The sequence below is a fragment of the Otolemur garnettii genome, unplaced genomic scaffold, assembly GCF_000181295.1.
Source record: "Otolemur garnettii isolate 467f Iridium unplaced genomic scaffold, OtoGar3 scaffold00058, whole genome shotgun sequence".
Classification (NCBI taxonomy): domain Eukaryota; kingdom Metazoa; phylum Chordata; class Mammalia; order Primates; family Galagidae; genus Otolemur; species Otolemur garnettii.
In genome coordinates, this window is record NW_003852453.1 from 7261003 (window position 1) to 7278287 (window position 17285).

At 42.6% G+C, this 17285-nt stretch overlaps 1 pseudogene; it reads right to left on the minus strand.

Annotated features, from left to right (window-relative positions):
• Nucleotides 1-13353: 13353 nt before the first annotated feature.
• On the minus strand, nucleotides 13354-14325 carry LOC100964376 (annotated as a pseudogene).
• Between the last annotated feature and the right edge of the window lie 2960 nt (nucleotides 14326-17285).

Here is a 17285-nt window from a genome sequence, read left to right on the forward strand (position 1 = left end):
GAAAAAATTGTAATGGACACTTTGAAATTCTGCTGGTGGTAAATGAAATGGATGTATTCTTCTTGTAGTTTAATTTTGCCAAATGGGTTGATCAATAGTCTGGAGTATGTTTTCTGCTTTGAACTAGCAAATCCCACTTTTAGGAATTTTCTCCAGTTTAAGAAAATGATCTGAGATGTATAAAATCTGCGTGTGTGTGTGTGTGTATATATATATAGAGAGAGATACATACATATTTGTGTACATATAAAGAGAGATATCTTTATTACAATTTTCCTTTAATTACAGCCACAAATTTAAAACAATAAGCAGGTTTTAAAATGTCTAAATGCTTGAGGTATACCTACATGAAGGAGCTCCAGCAGGCATTGAATACACTTTTGAAAAGGAATATTTAATCAAAAAAGAAGGGTATTTAAAAAATTTTTTCCTTAAAATTTTTTACATGAGTCCATTATCATTGTAAAATATTTAGATAATGGGTGACTATATGAAGCCCCTCTTTTCCTCTGCTCCTATTCACTTCCCAAGGAGTCATTACTGTTGAAGGTCAGCGTATACCTTAGACATTTTTAATATATTTCCATATATGAATGTACAAAGTCATTATTTTTATAATCAGAAAAAGGAAATTATATTACTACAGAACAAAAAGAATTAAGGGAGTTAAAAAGGAGTTGGCTGGATATTTTAGTAAATTACCCAGTAACTAAAACTCAAGGAATGACGTCTTTGGCTTTATTTCAGAGTAAAATCATTCTCCTTACCTTTTAAATGACCTCCTCCCCCCAAATTGTGGGCAAAATTCTAAAACTGGATGGAATACCGAAGATAAATCACCGAAGAGCTCAAATAAATTAAGAGCTAATTATCTCTGGCCCTTCCTTTATATTAGATGCTAAACACCCACCAATGGCTGATTGCTCTTTAAACATTTTAAGTAGATACTTTTTAGAGAGTAAAAGCCATGTTTGCAATACAAATAAATACAAAGCAGAAAAACAACAACAGCTGCGCACTAAGAGGGCGGAACAGCCCACGTTGACTATCTCTGCCTCCAAGACAAGCCCCTGTTCGCTTCCTAAATGCTGATAGGCAAGAAGGTGAGGCTGAGGATATGAAAGGGCTCTAATCCCATTCTACTTTATGACTAGCTTGAGAAATGACCTCTAGCGAGATCTGGCCCTTGTTCTATCCAGCAACTAGATTTTTCTTACAGAAAATAAATTAAAAAGGTGTGACCTTGCTGAAGGCTTGCCGAGAAAATGAGGTACATCTTGTCACAAGCAGAGGAGCCTATTTGTTCAATTTGAAAGGCTGCCGCTTTGCTCCGATTAGAAGTTAAGATAAAGGCCCGGGATGAAAAGAGGAGAAACATTTCCAAGCGAGGAAATTAAAGAGCTACATTGGAGACCCTTTCAGCACTACAGTGGGCTTTTTGTGTGGGGTTTATCAGGCACCATCAGCCACACCTGGTCCCTGTGCTTAAAGCTCCCTCTCTTCCAGCACACAAAAGGCTGCCATGTAGGCAGAGGATGAGAAGCCTCCTGGCTGATAGCCATCAGGTGCCCACCCTGCTTCCCTGCAGGTCGCAGCCGCAGAAAGTGACCCACCCAAATTTGATTCATTGTGTGAAAAGACTCAAAGTCATTCCATCGCTCCACTGAAAAGGGGCCTCGTCTAGAAGCTCCGTACCTTCCCTGCCAATAAACGTTTCACATCTTGGAGAATTTCTCCAAAATTCTCTCCCATAAATGGCCACAGAATTGCCTTTGGGTCCATCAAAGTTTTAAGCCGACAGAAACTCCCGCCCCAAGCCCCTGAAGCAAAGAAATCTTTTTCCAACCCCCATCTTCATTTTAGAGACATCTTTTATGCTCAAGCATGTCTTTTAACTTTTGAAATAATCGCTTGTACAGGAGAGAAAGAGCCGAGAAAACAGTGGTCTGCCTTCCCACTCTCTCTACGTCTACATCTCCCATTTTATGCCCTCGTTCTCTTTATACAGAGAACTTCCAAAGAACAGACGGATAGGCTGGACTCCTCAACTGGACTGCAATGGCCTTGATTGTACGAACCCCACTTGTCTTTCCCATCTTACTGCTGTGTTCCCACCTTCTACTCCTGGACTTTTTTTCTTTTCTACCTCCACGCTTCATGTGAGCTGCCAACACTACTAGAATTCCCTTCCTCACCCCATCTCTCTTTCCGACTCCTAGCTGTCTACACTGCCATTTATCGTAATTTGTTTTAAAGTTATCTTCTCCGTATCCAAATAGTCTACCACCTGTTTGGGGAGAATCTTTCACCTTACAAGCATTAGTGATAGGAAGATATTCAACCCACTATCAAAGCTAAAAAGGGCAAGATATTTTCTATTCTAACTGTTGGCCGTGGACTTGCAGGCATGGATCCAGACGGCCCAATCAAATGCCTCCATCTGGGCTGGGATGAAAAAATCAGGCCGGACGGCCACGAACCACACTGAGAGTCCAGCAGCCAAGGCCGGGACCCACCAGAGATCCTGGGAGATCTGGAAGCATCCAGGAGAGTGATGCAACTGGACCGTCCCAACCGGGTTGCTCGCTGGGGTGACCAAGGTGAGCTCCTCACTGCTGGATCTCCCTTGATCCATCCCTAGTTTTCATTCCTGGTTCTCAAGATTTCCACAGGTTCTTGTGCCAGTACATTTTTTCCAGTAAATTCCTTTTCTTCTAAACTTAGCTCCTGCCCATTTCTGTGGTTTGCAACCATGAACACCAGTCCCTCTTACAGGGGACAGTTGTCTATGGATATAACAACAAAGTTTTCTTAGGATTATCCACATAGGATGCATCCCTCCTTACTCTCAGCTCTCCTAAACTCTGTCTTGTTGTTTGGCAAATAGACAGCACACTGTTCAGAGTCGAGGGCTAGGAGTTGAGAAAGGTCTGAGGCCCAAAGAAGATTGGGAAGACCATGGACTTGGGAGTGACAGGGAGTCAAAGGGAGCTTGGTGAGGGATGATGCCAGAGATGCAGGCAGGCCTGTGTTGGGGCTCTGGACATCATTGCCCACTATCCAGAGAGCGATGGCTGCCCCTCCCAGGGACAGTGCCCAGCATACATGAGGTTGCATGATTATGTTCCTTGAAAACCACTGCCCAAAGTGAGATGTTTTGAAAGTGCCTCCAAGAAACAATCTCTTATTCCCCACCTCCGAACACCTCGCCTGTGGCCACTTCTCCCATCGGGGTCCGACCTCTAAGGTGCAAAAAGCTGAAACCCCAGCTAGAGCTGACATGTTCAGTAAATGGCTGGGGACCTTACAAGAGAAGGTATCAGGTATATACTTGACCTCCCTTAGCCCACTAAGGTGTTGAGCAAATTCATCACTCTCAATGAGTCAAGCCCTTAACTCTTTATCAGCCACGTGCCATGGAGAACTGGGAGTAAGGGAGGGAAATTTCCCTGCTCTGATCCAAAGACTGATTCAAGGGCCAGGCATGGTGGCTCATGCCTGTAATCCTAGCACTCTGGGAGGCCAAGATGGGCAGATTGCTTGAGCTCAGGAGTTCAAAGCCAGCCTCAGCAAGAGCAAGACCCCTCTCTAAAAAATATCCAGGGCTGGTGGTAGGCTCCTATAGATAGTATCAGCTACTTTGGAGGCTGAGGCTAGAGGATCGTTGGAGTGCAGGAGTTTGAGGTTGCTGTGAGCTATGATGCCATGGCACTCTACCCAGGGCAACACAGTGAAACTTTATCTCAAATAAATAAACAAATAAGTAAAATAAAACAAAGATTGATTCAAAAGCAGAGGAGTTGTTTCTACACTCAGCAGTTCTTGTTGAGGTCATTTGTAACTGACCAAAGAGCTTGGACAGGGAAATATGATGAAGCGAAAGAAAAATAAAGAGAGAGAAGCAGGAAGCTACCCTTTTCTGAAGACCTACTATGTTCCAGACACTAAGACACCTAATTCCTAAAATGGACAGAAGCCCTGGAAAATGGCTTGAATGTCCTAGTCCACTGGGTTTTAATTGATTTTTTTTTTCTCAGTTCTGTAACTTCGCTTTGCTATAAATGGGCCTTTGTAACATTTTTGCCATTCTCTTCTTCCTAAAGCTTTTCCTTTCAGACCCAATTTTGTATCTTCTAATTGCAAACTCTAGTTCTAGTTCTTAAAACACCGACTTATAATTATCACCAAACAAATGCAGTGATTCCACAAAGCCCAAACATGTGTTGCCTTAATTCTCTCAACCAAAATACTTTCATTTTTCTTGGACTCTAAGCAAAATGGACCATAAGCAAAGTGTTTGATAAAATGACAGGTGGAATTCCATCCAATTAAGACATAAATATTTTTCCAGAGGCGAAACTCACTGCAAAATAATAATCTTCACTCAACACATCTTTACATGTCTTTGGCAAAACACCTGTCTAAAACTGTTAACACTAAATATTTTGGGAGCTCTGTACTTCAAAGACATCCCTGAAAACGTCAAGCATTGTTAAAATGTTGAAGTAATTTTGGTTAAATGCTTCTGTGACAACTGTCCGACTTGATTTGTTTTAGCTGAATACATTCTAAATATTGCTTGGAATCTGCGAGCTGGTCATTTGCCAAAAGATGAGAAATGAACTGAAGTCAAAAGAATTACACGCGTCAAAGAAGTGAAAAAAAAAATGGAGGGAATCTTGGGATATTTTAAAAATGCAATTTATCTTCTAGGTTGGAAGCTTCAAAAGAACATTTTTTACCAGTGGATGGCACTTATAGTAAAATGATAAAGTGTACTATAGAAGTTATTCTGATTCTTGGCCAAATTCATATATAGAGTCACACCTATAGTTCCTTATGCAGAGAGGGGGTGGGGAGGGCATTTTAAATTACTTTCAAGAAAGTGGAGATTAAGCAATACAGAATTGAGGTGTTTCCCAAGAACTTCTAGTTAGTTGATAAGCACGTAATCAGGAATCACAGAAGTACTAGAAGAAGTGTATACAGTGGTGAGCATCTAGTCCAATAATTCCCTTTCTCCCCATACTGCCTCCATTTGGACATAAAACCAGCAATAGTTGGTTAACAGACGTGCCTATGGCAAAGTGCTCGAAGGTTCTGGCTTAAGGGAGGGTTGAGGGGGAAACACTTACCAAACACATCAACATATGGTAAAAGTGGAACGTAAATGTCAAAGACATACAGTGAGATCAAAAATAAGAGGAACCAATGAAAACTGGGTAAACATTGTGGGCCAGGCATCATGGGAAGCAATTTATAAACATTATCTTGCAGTTACCTATGCGTGGGTGCCCTTATTGCTGTCATATTATAAATAACATTTCTAACCAGCTTGTCTAGATTAGGCAGCTAGCAAGTTGCATAGTTAAGACTTGGAGCTGGTTCTGTCTGACGTCAAAATGGGCTTTCCTTCCGCTGTTCTGAGGCCACCTTGTTTCTTTTCCACCTATCCAAGCAGACGTATCCAAGAGCTGGCTGGTGGTGATGATTTGGAAGGTCCAGAATAGCTTTGAGCCACACCTAAGCTGTGGATTCTGGGGAGAGAGTACTACCAGGGCTAAGGGCAAGATAACCCAGGTCTGGAGTTTGTCGTGAAACCCCAATTCAAATATTCTGTCCCACTGCCCCCCTAAAGACACTCATTCTTCTTATAACATGTGTTCAAAACCGTTTCACAGAATGTTTCCGGTTTCGACTTACTTAATCTGAGGCACTTGGGGGTTGACCCAAGAATTACCCCTTCCCAGGGCTTTCAGTCCACTCACCCAACATCCTTCCAAACACCACTAAGGTCTGAGGTCTGTCCTGCACCCAACACCCCATGTCGGGTCTGAACCAGACCAGCGCTGAACACAGACGAGGTCCCTTATTTTAATTTCCTCTCCCTCACAGAGCTCTTTCGGTGGAAAGTGTCAGAAGCCCAAGTCAAGCTGGCAGAAGTAGAAAAGGGACATAACTGTCGCAGTGAACGCAGAGCCCTTGAGGAGGGTCTTTGTCATCTGAATCCAGTCCCCTTCTCATTCCTTAGCGCTGTATCTGTTGTTGCCGATGCTCCTAAGTGAAACCTCTCCACCAGGAAGCGCGGTGACCTGCCTCTTCCGCAGCAGCTCCAGGCGTGCGGTCAGCAATCCCATCCAAAAGAGAGTTTCTCGTTCTCCGGTTTTTTTTTTTTTTTTTTTGCAGTTTTTGGCCAGGGCTGGGTTTGAACCCTCCACCACCGGTATATGGGGCCAGCACCCTACTCCTTTGAGCCACAGGCACCGCCCCTTTTTCTCCGTTTTAACAGCGAAAGCCCCAAGTTAGTTCTCTTAGGACATGTTTAGTCATGTGACCACTCCTGAACCAATGGGAGGGGCAGAAGGGTGGACTGTGTTGATTGGCCAGGCCTGATCACGTGTTTACCTCTCTGACGTGAAGCTGTGGGTGTGGGTTTGACCCCCTGTTAACAGCGGGAACAGGCGGCTGGGTGGGGTGGCTCAGTCTGTAATCCTAGCACTCTGGGAGCTGAGGCCAGGGGATCGCTTGAGTTCAGGAGTTTAAGACCAACCTGAGCAAGAGCGACCATCTCTACTAAAAATAGGAAAACCAGCTGTGGGTTGTGGCAGTTATCTGTAGTCCCAGCTACTTGGGAGTCTGAGGCTTGAGCCCAAGAGTTTGAGGTTGCTGTGAGCAATGACGCCATAGTACTCTAACCTGCACAACAAAGTGAGACTCCATCTCAAAAAACGAAAAGGAAAATCTGGATCCTCTTGCCAGAAGTGGGAGAATCAATGCCCTTCAAACAGGAAAAATCAATACAAGCTCTGAATGTCTCCCCTCTCTGGGACACTGCTGTCGGGATGGAGCAGGGAACAGGGCCCAGAGAGCATATTCAGAATGGGTACACAGAAGTCACAACGGGGATATATTGAGAAGTTAGAGGCAGTGTGGTTCTCCAACTTCAGCTGCAGTGGAATCATTTGAGAGACTTTGCTTGAAACAAAAGTTCTGTTCTGGACTCCCAGAAATTCCAACTCAGCAGATCCAGGGTGTGAGAAGTCACATCTTTAACAAACTCTCCTAAAGGATTGCATGGCAGGTAGCAGCCTGAGAACTGTATTTTAAATTGGCTCATATCCTAAGAAGATAGACCAGTTATTGAGTATTCAATGAGTTTCATTAAATCCCAAATAATAGCCAGAGGGAATCGTTAATATACCCCAAACAAATTTTGACAGTTGGTCTCCCTTAATTTCTCTGGCTCAGCAATTGCACCTTTCACTCTCTCCTTGGCAGCGCCAGGTGCTTAATAAACGATTCCGGGGATGAGTATCTTCAAGGCATCTTGCTGAGGATGGCATGGTAAAGATACAAGGGACTTACGAACAGCTTTGAATGCCAGATCAGGAACACCATGGCTTGTTATCAAATGCACGAGCCTGATCCCGGGAATATAGTATTTTAATGAAATAAGGAGGATTCTGAAACCTTATAACAGAGGAGTAAGGGAAAGTAAACGTCTCCATGACTGGGAAAATAGTTGGTATTTTAAAAGTAGAGAAACAGAAACAAGGTATTGTGATTTGAATCCTCCCTGCCCTGCCCCCCTTCTGTTAAATGCTCCATTCATAAATATACCAGCCCAGAGCAATAATGGGAACAGAAAATCTTTGTAAAGTGCTCCCCTACAAGGGTGATAGGGCAAGAATCTGCCGGAAGGTCAACCTAACCAGGTCCAAGGAGAGCCTCTGCTTGAAACTTGAAACTTCCCAAATGCTATCACTTCAAGGCCTACAGACCTAAGAGGATTAAGGTAAGTGTCCCTCCTAAAAGCCTGAAGAAACAAAGGTTAGTTTTTAGCATCACAAAGGAACTTGCAATTATGCAGGTTCTGAAAGAGGGAAATATGTTAAGACTCTAGGAATAGAGGAGGGGGTGAGGAGGGACATTGTAGACAGAAGCGGTCCCTAACCAAGGGAGAGAACATTCCTACAAGATTATCCACTATTTACAAAGAAATAGAGTGGAATCGAGATTTGTGCAAAAGGAACAAAGACAATATGCAGGAAAACCTTATTAATTTACTGAGTGTGCATTTGTGATTGGACCAAACAGCTGACGATCTCCACCCCTGTATAAGAAGAGTGGTGAGGATTATTGCGATAATGAATAGTTCAGTCAATACCTTGGTTCCTCAGTATACATGAGGGGCTGGTCCCGAGACCTCCCAGGGATACCAAAATCCATAAAGGCTCAAGTTCGTTATATAAAATGTCATAGTATTTGCATATAACATATGCTTGCCCTCTTGTATATTTTAAATAATCTCTAGATTACTTAGTATACCTAATACAATGTAAATGCTGTGTAAATAGTTGTTACACTGTATTGTTTAGAGCACAATAATAAGAGAAAAGAAGTCTCTCCATGTTCAGCAGCACTGAGGAGCAATTTGGGGGAGAATACTTCTGATTCTTGGCTGGTTGACTCCAGGAAGGTGGGGGACCCCATGAATAAGGAGGGCACACTGTTCCACAAGGAGACCTCCTTCATCTTCCAGATGGCAACACAATCTTCCTTCAATAACTTCAAAATACTTTTCTTATGTTCACTGTGGGGTAAATACTTTCCCCAAGCCTGGGTCTCTAAAGAAGCATGAATCAGTAATTCAAAAAAAAAATTTTTTTTTAAAAAAAAGGAGACTGTGAACCCCTTTGACGTCTAAAGGAACCTGTGACTTTTAGAAACTGCACACCTTTGCAAATTTGTGCATATAATTTATTTATTGCACTAGAAAGTCACGCCATGCAATTTATTTATCGCATCAGAAAGTCATTATAACTATTTGTATAGTTATAAGATCAATGTGCATGAAAGTGTTGTCTCTTTCACTGGTTATTTTGGGGCAATTGTGAATGACTGCCTCCCCTTCCCCCATAAGGAACTAGATCACAGATGGCACAGGTAATACAAAAAATAAACAGTAAGTCTGCTCAAAAGTAAATTGCCACGGGAAGATTCATTTGTTTGGATTGACTAAGGCGTTTAATCTCTGGACCAGTCCTCAACGTGGCAAAGTGTGCTGCCGCTGACATCCCATCCACCTCATTTCTTATTCATTCTGAGGGTGACAAGTGCTGACAAGGCCAACCCACAAACGTGAAGAGCGACAAACATGGCCAGGTGAGGGGGTGAGACTAGTCAGAGGAAACCAGAATTCCTTCAAGACCCCAAAGTGAGGCGTTACATCAGTTCCTTTGTCAAGATGGGGAGGTCATTTGTAGCAGATTCTGCCTCCGTGACACTGGCTGTGGCAGTAGTAGGTTACCCATTTCGATTTTCAGGCTCCCTGAGCAGCATAAAATTGTATAAAGTCACTGTGGCCCTCCTAAGTGTCTACCAACCTCCACCTGCTCCCAAAGTGACAAGGATCAGCCACCATCAACTGTCCCCATGAAGTCATTTCACCATCACTGATCATGTTCCACCCCATAATTCCTCTATTCTCTGATGTACATGTTAATATTTCTGAACAAAGAAAGGTGCCCATTAGAGCCCATTTGAAGTGTACAGTGTCCCTGTCCACACTGGAACTGTTAGTCAAGTGACAGCATGTCTCAGAGTAGATTGTATCTTGAAATCAAGGATTTGTACAAACTGTCCACCACTAGACACTCATCTGAAATAGAGATATGAAAGTCACAGGGCTTAGAGGGTTCATTTTTTTTTTTATTTTTTTGGTTTTTTTTTTTTGCAACAGGTTCCATATAAGGAATGGCAGGACCTTGAATGAAAAGATTTATTTCGTTCATTTGGTTAAGAAAAAAAATCTGACTGGCTAGGCATGGTGGCTCACACCTATGATCTCAGCATTCCTGGGAGGCAGAGGCAGGTGGATCACCTGAGCTCAGGAGTTCAAGACCAGCCTGAGCAAGAGAGAGACCCTGTCTTTACTGAAAATAGAAAAACTAGCCAGGCACTGTGGCAGGTGCCTGTAGTCCCAGTTATGCGGGAGGCTGAGGCAAGAGGATCCCTTGAGCCCAGGAGTTTTGAGGTTGCTGTGAGCTATGACACCACAGCACTCTACCCAGGGTGACAGAGTGAGACTCTGTTTCAAACAAGAAAAAGAAAGAAAGAAGGAAGGGAGAGAGGGAGGGAGGGAGGGAGGGAGGTAAGAAATCTAATAAGAATGCCAAAAGATACAGAAATTCCTCCAAATCTTTTCAAGAGTGAGCACTTCTGCCTGAAGGTTAGTCATGCCCATTCAGACCTGCCCCTGGACAGCAGAAAGCCTCTGAATGTTGGCCCTGGCCTTTGAAATATGTTTCCATTCGGTGACAAGACTTTTGGAAGGACCATGAGTCAGGTGCCTGGCTCTGATGTCATGGACACTCTTACCGACAGGTGGACGAAGACAGATGCCTGTCAGCGTGGTTTGCAGACTATTTTGAGACTAGAGGAATTATTTGAAGAAAGCAGCAGTAACACACAGAGCTTCTTTATACACCAAGTAGCAACAAGACGCCAAGCCGTGCAGGTGTATCGTTTGTTGGGTCGGGTTCCCCCAAAGTTTCTGATAGGAAGGTTTGAGTGTGAGTGGCTTATTTTGGAGGTGATCCCGGGAAGAGGAGGAGTGGGGAAGTGAGTCGGGGGGTGGAAGAGATGATGAAGGGCTCATTCTCAAGCAGATACTGCTGTGGGCCGTTCGGGTTCGGTTCTGCTGGTGAATCCTGGGAGGGGCTGCAGAATGCTTCAGAGTTGTTCCAAGCAAGGGGTGAGGAAGCTCCATCAACTCCCATCCATCACTGGTTAAGAGTTGCTTCCCTGGGGATATTAAGTTTTCCAGCATTTGGGAACCTTAATACCCTCATCAGTGATGCTGGAATGGGTGATGTCCCGTGACCAAGGCAGTTCTACAGTTATTTTCCTCCTTCTAAACCACACCCTGGCTACTTCCAAGGCACGTGGCCCTTCCTTCCTTCTTGATTCTGGACACAGCACTCTACCCATCCTGTGATCTTGGCCAGGGCCATATGACCTGCTTTGATGCATGGAAGACTGGCGGACGTGAGTCTAGCAGAAACTTTGTGTGTGTCCTTATGCATTTTCATTAGGGCTTTGTACCTGACCATGAGATTGTGGATAACCACGAGTCCATAGGTGAAGCAGACCTGAGTCCAGCCTACAAGTGCAACCCACCCACACACTCACGGACGACAAATAAATGCTTGCTATTTTAAGACAGAGTTCTGAAGTGGTTTATTACCTAGCATTGCTACAGCAACATTGGATAACGTATTACTTGATTGCAATAAACTAACATATTTATCACTCACGTTTCCTGGGAGTTAAAAAGAAACCTTAATGTAGTTGGATCTAAAATGTATTTTCCTCAAAAAGCAAGTTTTTTTGAAAGTAACAGGAAGGGCATTGAAAAAATATATACTTTTAAAGTGTGTCTTATCTTCATTTCGGCCCCAAACTATGTGATCTGTGAGGACTAGCCTGCCATTTCACTTGTGCTCATTTTTGTGGTTGGTGCTAATTAATAGTGCATTACAGCGTCATGCCACCCCCCGCTCCGCGACTTTTGATGGGAACTTTTTCATCAAGCTCCATCTCATGGTAGCTCTGACCTTACAACCTCTCTCTCCGCCACAGTTTCATTTGTAATCAAAATGATGAACTAATGAAATAACGCAAGGCTTGTTTTAATAGGGCAATTTTCTTGTTTGTTTTAAAAATTATACCAATTTGCCATTTTTACCAAATTCACATTAATTTTTTTTTTTTAATGAAAGCTACATCTTCACTATCACACTTTGAAATGAGACACCTCTGGACTTGTTGCATACAATTAAACCACAACAAAAGGAAGCCGAGGCCATTTCACTTTTCATAAGGCTGTAATTATTCTTTAACTATTAGAATGCGACATCCCTTAGGAGCTAATTATCGAAAAGCTCTCATCACCCATAGGAAACACATAAACAAATCCTTCAAGCACAAAATAAATGTTCAACATTAAAGAGTAGCATCCAGGAAGTCGTACCAATCAGTTGGTTCAGCTAATTACTAATTTGATTTTTGGAGTAGTTGCGTTAGATAATTATGACGCCTATTCACAACATGAAAAGCACAGGCTTTGACTGATTTTAATAAAGATCTAGCTGCAAGAAAAAATGTGCTAAGAGCCATAATCCAACATTAGCACGGCACAGGACCTGGGAGAAGAATGGTAGGCATTTTAAAGTAGAAAATATTTCCTTTATCACACAATATATATATTTAATATGGCATTTTGTATATGTCACAATGAAAGGCAAAGTGAGGAATTATAATACATCAATGTGATTTCCTAGTGTTGAAGCCAATTCAGATTTATAGAACGTGAGTTATAAAATGCTTTTTCTAATTAAGTGGTATTTGCACAAGATCAATATAGCATATTAAAAACTATGGTATGGATCATATTTTTGAAGACTCAAACTCTCATACATAGTTCAGTGATTGCCTTACTCTATGTCTTAAATATATTTCTGTATCAGCATATTATATCAATCTTACACACTGAGTGATTATAAAACTAGGCTCACTCTTACGCAGTTGGTCAGAATGCATATTGGCATAAGTTTTTTAGAAGACAATTGGTCAATAACTATTAAAATTTTAAGAAATCCGTATCTTTGGCCTAGTCATTTACTTTCTAGGACTTTTATCTTAAAAGTAGACTTAACTATACCAATGCTTAAAAACCATGAATACAGATATTCACTACAACATTGGAAGAGTTAAACAACAGAAGTAATAAACAAATAAGCCAATGAACAGGGATCTGTTTTGTGAGAAATCTATACACCAGGATACTGGGCAGCTGTGAAAAACACAGAGAGAGAGAGACCTACACACACCATTATGAAAAGAAGATCACGATATATTAAAGGCAGAAAAAAAATAAGTTATAAGCAATGTGTATGGTGTGATCTAAAAAGGTGTGCATATACACTCCAGATATATATATGCAAATATTTTACATTGATGTGTATGCTTATAATTCTTTGTTGTTGTTGTTGTAATGTTTCATATAGTAAAAAGGTTTTTCCTACACACACTTCAATTTCCCAGCAAGAGTGTCATAGAAGACCTAAACACAGAAGAGGGTTTCATGCAGGAGATCTAACTCTGATATAGGAATGCGCACAACTCAAAATGCTTACGCTATCATTACATCTAGGGCTTTCTGCAACCACAAGGTGGTGGTTGCAGAAAACGTGGCCCCCAGTATGTTAATATGTTAGTATGTTAATCTAGAAAGCAGCCACCACCTTCTACATGTGTTCTCCTTATGGGTTTTTTCTTCATTTTTCTTAATCAACTCTGCTGTTGTTGCTGCTGCTTAGCAAAGCTGGTAAAAACAAAACTGTAATCATTGAACATAGCACTCTGACAACCAAGATGTTTAAACCCTACAATCTTCTGGAGCAAAGAAAGTACCATGTGACAGTTAGAACTCTGATTAACAAACAAGGTGGTCACACACTTTCTTGGCTTGAAGCCTTCTGCAACTTTCCTGATCAGGTCATGACAGGAGGTCTGATGTAAGTGTGTTTCAACGTTAATATAAGAAAATTCTGGTTCTAGAGTGATAGGAAGAGTTCAGTAAGTTGCATCCGATTTCGTTCCATTCATTGAACACCCACAAGATTGAACAACATGGCGTCTATGACAGAACGTGGTATTGGGTCACAAATTCCACTTTCGGAAGTGACATCCTTTGCAGTAACACCATCTTTCATGAAGAACTGTCCATAACTTTTGGGCCAAGCCCACTCATGAGAATTTCTAGGGTTTGATTTGACTGACTGATTACTCCACTCTCTGGGAAATCCAGAGTATATAAGTACCAATACTCAGAATTCATACATCCCATAGAAAATTGTATTTAGAAATTCTCTTTCTCCTGGAAATTCCAGTGTGGGTACCGTTGGTGAAAAGATGTCATCAAATTTTTGTGAGAATAAAAGAAGCTTTGTATTGAGTCAAACCCACTGATCCCTAACAAGCTTCAACAGTGGAGCCAACACTTTCATCAAGAGGGTGGTACCACATGTCTTCAAAATGAAACGTCTCTTGGAGACAAACATGCTAGTCCCACTGAGTATATAAGCTTCCTGCTTGTCAGTTTTTTGTCACACTTGTGACTGAACATTGCACATCCTTCAAAAATACGTCCCGCTCAGATCTCAGGATAGTGGGAAGATCCCCAGATCCTTGGTTTGCGTCAGGTTGCTGCCGGGAGAATCAAACCTCCAGCAGCTTCTCCCTATGTTTGAAAAAATGTGCAGCTTCCGTAACCATGAGGCCAGGGGACAACCAGCCACCACAGAAAATCAACTAAATTAAACCTCATCTCCCACTCGGCCACTGCCTCCGTGGATTGTTCCAGCTGTGTTTCTAAAGTTCAGATTCCTTTTCTTTCTATAATTTTATATTAGCTATTTTTTTTAAAAGGACTCATAAAATTTGTCCTGGCTTCTTTTTGTGAGCAGAAGTTGCCCATGAGTCTGTTGGAAATAGAGACAGATACAGTTCAGGCTCATGTAGTCCGCTGTTTCCCCTTTAGAGAGAGGAGCGCGCAGGCTGGTGTCGCCCACCACACGGTATAAGCCTGCAAGCCTTATAATTCTTGGCTCTGTCTCGTGGTATGAGATTCTGCCTATTCTCTATTTATATCGGCCTATGGCCTTCAGCTCCTTCTTTAAAAAAGATGATGCTGTCTTTGGGCATTCTAAATGCTAAATAGCCTCCTAATTTTTCTGTGTCCTGCAGTAAGTCGTTTTCAGAGGCTCCTCTTTCTCTGGGTCCTCAGAATGAATATTCTTTCGTGTTTTTTCCTATGTGTTTTGTGTTCTATTATCTATACCCGGTATTTGCTACCGGACACACTGCCTCGGAGAGCAGCATTCATGCCATAGAGTAAAAGATGCTCTGATTTTGGGGGGATATAGGACTTGACCTTGGGAACAGAGTGGGGTGGGAAAGGATGAATGATGTACCTAACTACCTTATATTGTTCTGGTGCCATAAGACAGATGGGCCACTGATTACGTTTCTCAGTTCGATTCCATCCGTGTTGTAAGAAGTAGCCAACACTCCTGTCTTAATCTTACCTTATAATGAGCCTAACTTTGTTTTCTATCACGCCCCTTCATCAACTATTTCTTCTGCAGTTTCTCATTATCCAAAATGTATTTCTTAGTGGAATCTGGCCTTTATTTCAATGATTGATAGCTGCTGTGTGTGTTTATTTTCTGTGGAAGGTGATGTTCCTCGCCAAAGATTCTAAATATCGCTAATTAGCAGGCTGTACACATTTCTGTAAATCAGGAGCCTTGTGACAACGGATCCCTCTGTTGGCAGATTCAGTTCCTTACCAGTATACGATTGAGGTTTCTGTTGCCTTGTTAGCCATAGGCCAAGGAACGCTCTCAGCTTCTGAAGATTGCCCTTAGGTCCTTGCCTCACAGCCCCCTGCACAGACCCTCCCACTGCAGGGCAGCTGATGTCTCCAGGCCACCAGGAGAGTCTCCCTGACTTCAGGAAGGACTCAATCCCCCTTTTAAAGGCTTACCTAAATAGCCCACGGAGAATAACACTCTTTTGATTAACCACAGTCAGCTGATCAGTAACCTAATACATTCACGGGTTCCTCCTACACCAAGATATATATACCAAGGGATAGGAATCTTGGGAGCCAAGTTAGAATTTTGCCCATCACAAAGAGTAAAGCAGAGGTGTCCAACCTGTGTCCCATGGGCCGCATACAGATTATATGAGGACATTTTTATTTGTCTAGGGCAGTGGTTCTCCACTGTCCTAATTGCTGCATTGATAACAAATTGAAAACAGGGGTCGCAACCCACAGGTTGAGAACCGCGGGTCTACAGCATTGAGTATCATGAAAATTCTGCCTTTTTTTTGCTCATCAACTTTTGTTAGTGTTTGTGCTTTTGACATGTAGCCCAAGACAACTTGTCTTTCTCCAATGTGCAGCAGAGAAGAAAAAAGGTTAGACACCCAGCCTGGGGAGTGGAAGCGTCAGATGGTGCAGACTCGTGACTCCTCCACCAAGGAGCTGTGAGCTCTTCCACAAATATTTGGAGACTGAGGATGAGAACTAAAATAATAAGAAACGGCACTGTGTTGATCAGAATTCTACAAAAACTTGGGTAAAGTTATTTCTCTGATGTTATAGCGCAAAGGATGGCAATGAGGTTGGGTTAAGTGTGGTCAAGTAGTCATGTCTTCCTGAGGGCTACATCTGAAGGGTGTGAGGCCATTTCTGGGCTTCAAGGGCAGCAGTTCCGGGATTTATTTGCAATGCCTGCCAGGGGGAGGGCGGTGGTGAGTGACAGCCTCAGAGCTGAGGAATGGCCGTGCGGGTAGGAGCGAGAACCCTTCCAGACTCTGTACCTCTGAAAAGGAAAATAACAAGTCTGTTTTCTAGGACTCTGTGGTTTAATCTGTCATCTTCGAAAGCAGATCAAAATAGCAAACATTAATAAGATCTTCAAGCCTTTTCCAAATGTCAGGAGCTAAAACAAAATACAAATAAATTAACCCACTGGGAGCTTTTTCTATTCGTTTCTCTCTCCCAGTAAAAAAATACACAGCTCCAGAATTTAGGAATCTCTGACTTGTCTCTTGTAGACACGAGCGAACAGGTCACCCAAGCAAAGCATTCAAAGTACACATGCTTTGGACTTCAATGCTGCATTCTGAGGCTGTGTGGCAACACGAGGGGAGAGGTGGAGAGAGAGTTAGTCCTCTAATGACAGGTCTCAGTCCCAGAGAGTAGCACAAACTCAGGGCCCTGAGTGCATGTGGAAGGGAGGATGTCAGCATGGTGGAGCACATATGGGCAGTCCCCGAGTTACAAACACCCAACTTATGTACAACCCGTACTTATGAATGGAGACTATTACGGGTAATAGGCAAATGCACCTGCTCCAACTCATGTAAAATTCAACCTAAGAACAAACCGGTGAATCCGACCTCATTTGTAAACTGGGGATGGCCTGTACTCAGCCGTACTGACCACAGCCTGGGCTAGCCTCCCATCTCCCATGTGCTATAGGAGGAGCTTTACATCTTTTGACTCAAGGTCAAGGGTAAAAACGCAATAAACAGCGCAGACATTGCTTTCTATTTGATTAAATGTTCAGTCCCAGTCCTGAGTATTCATTACTACTCAGAGAGAGTACGGGAGACAATAGGTGGAAGCCCTGGGTGATTTCTGGCTC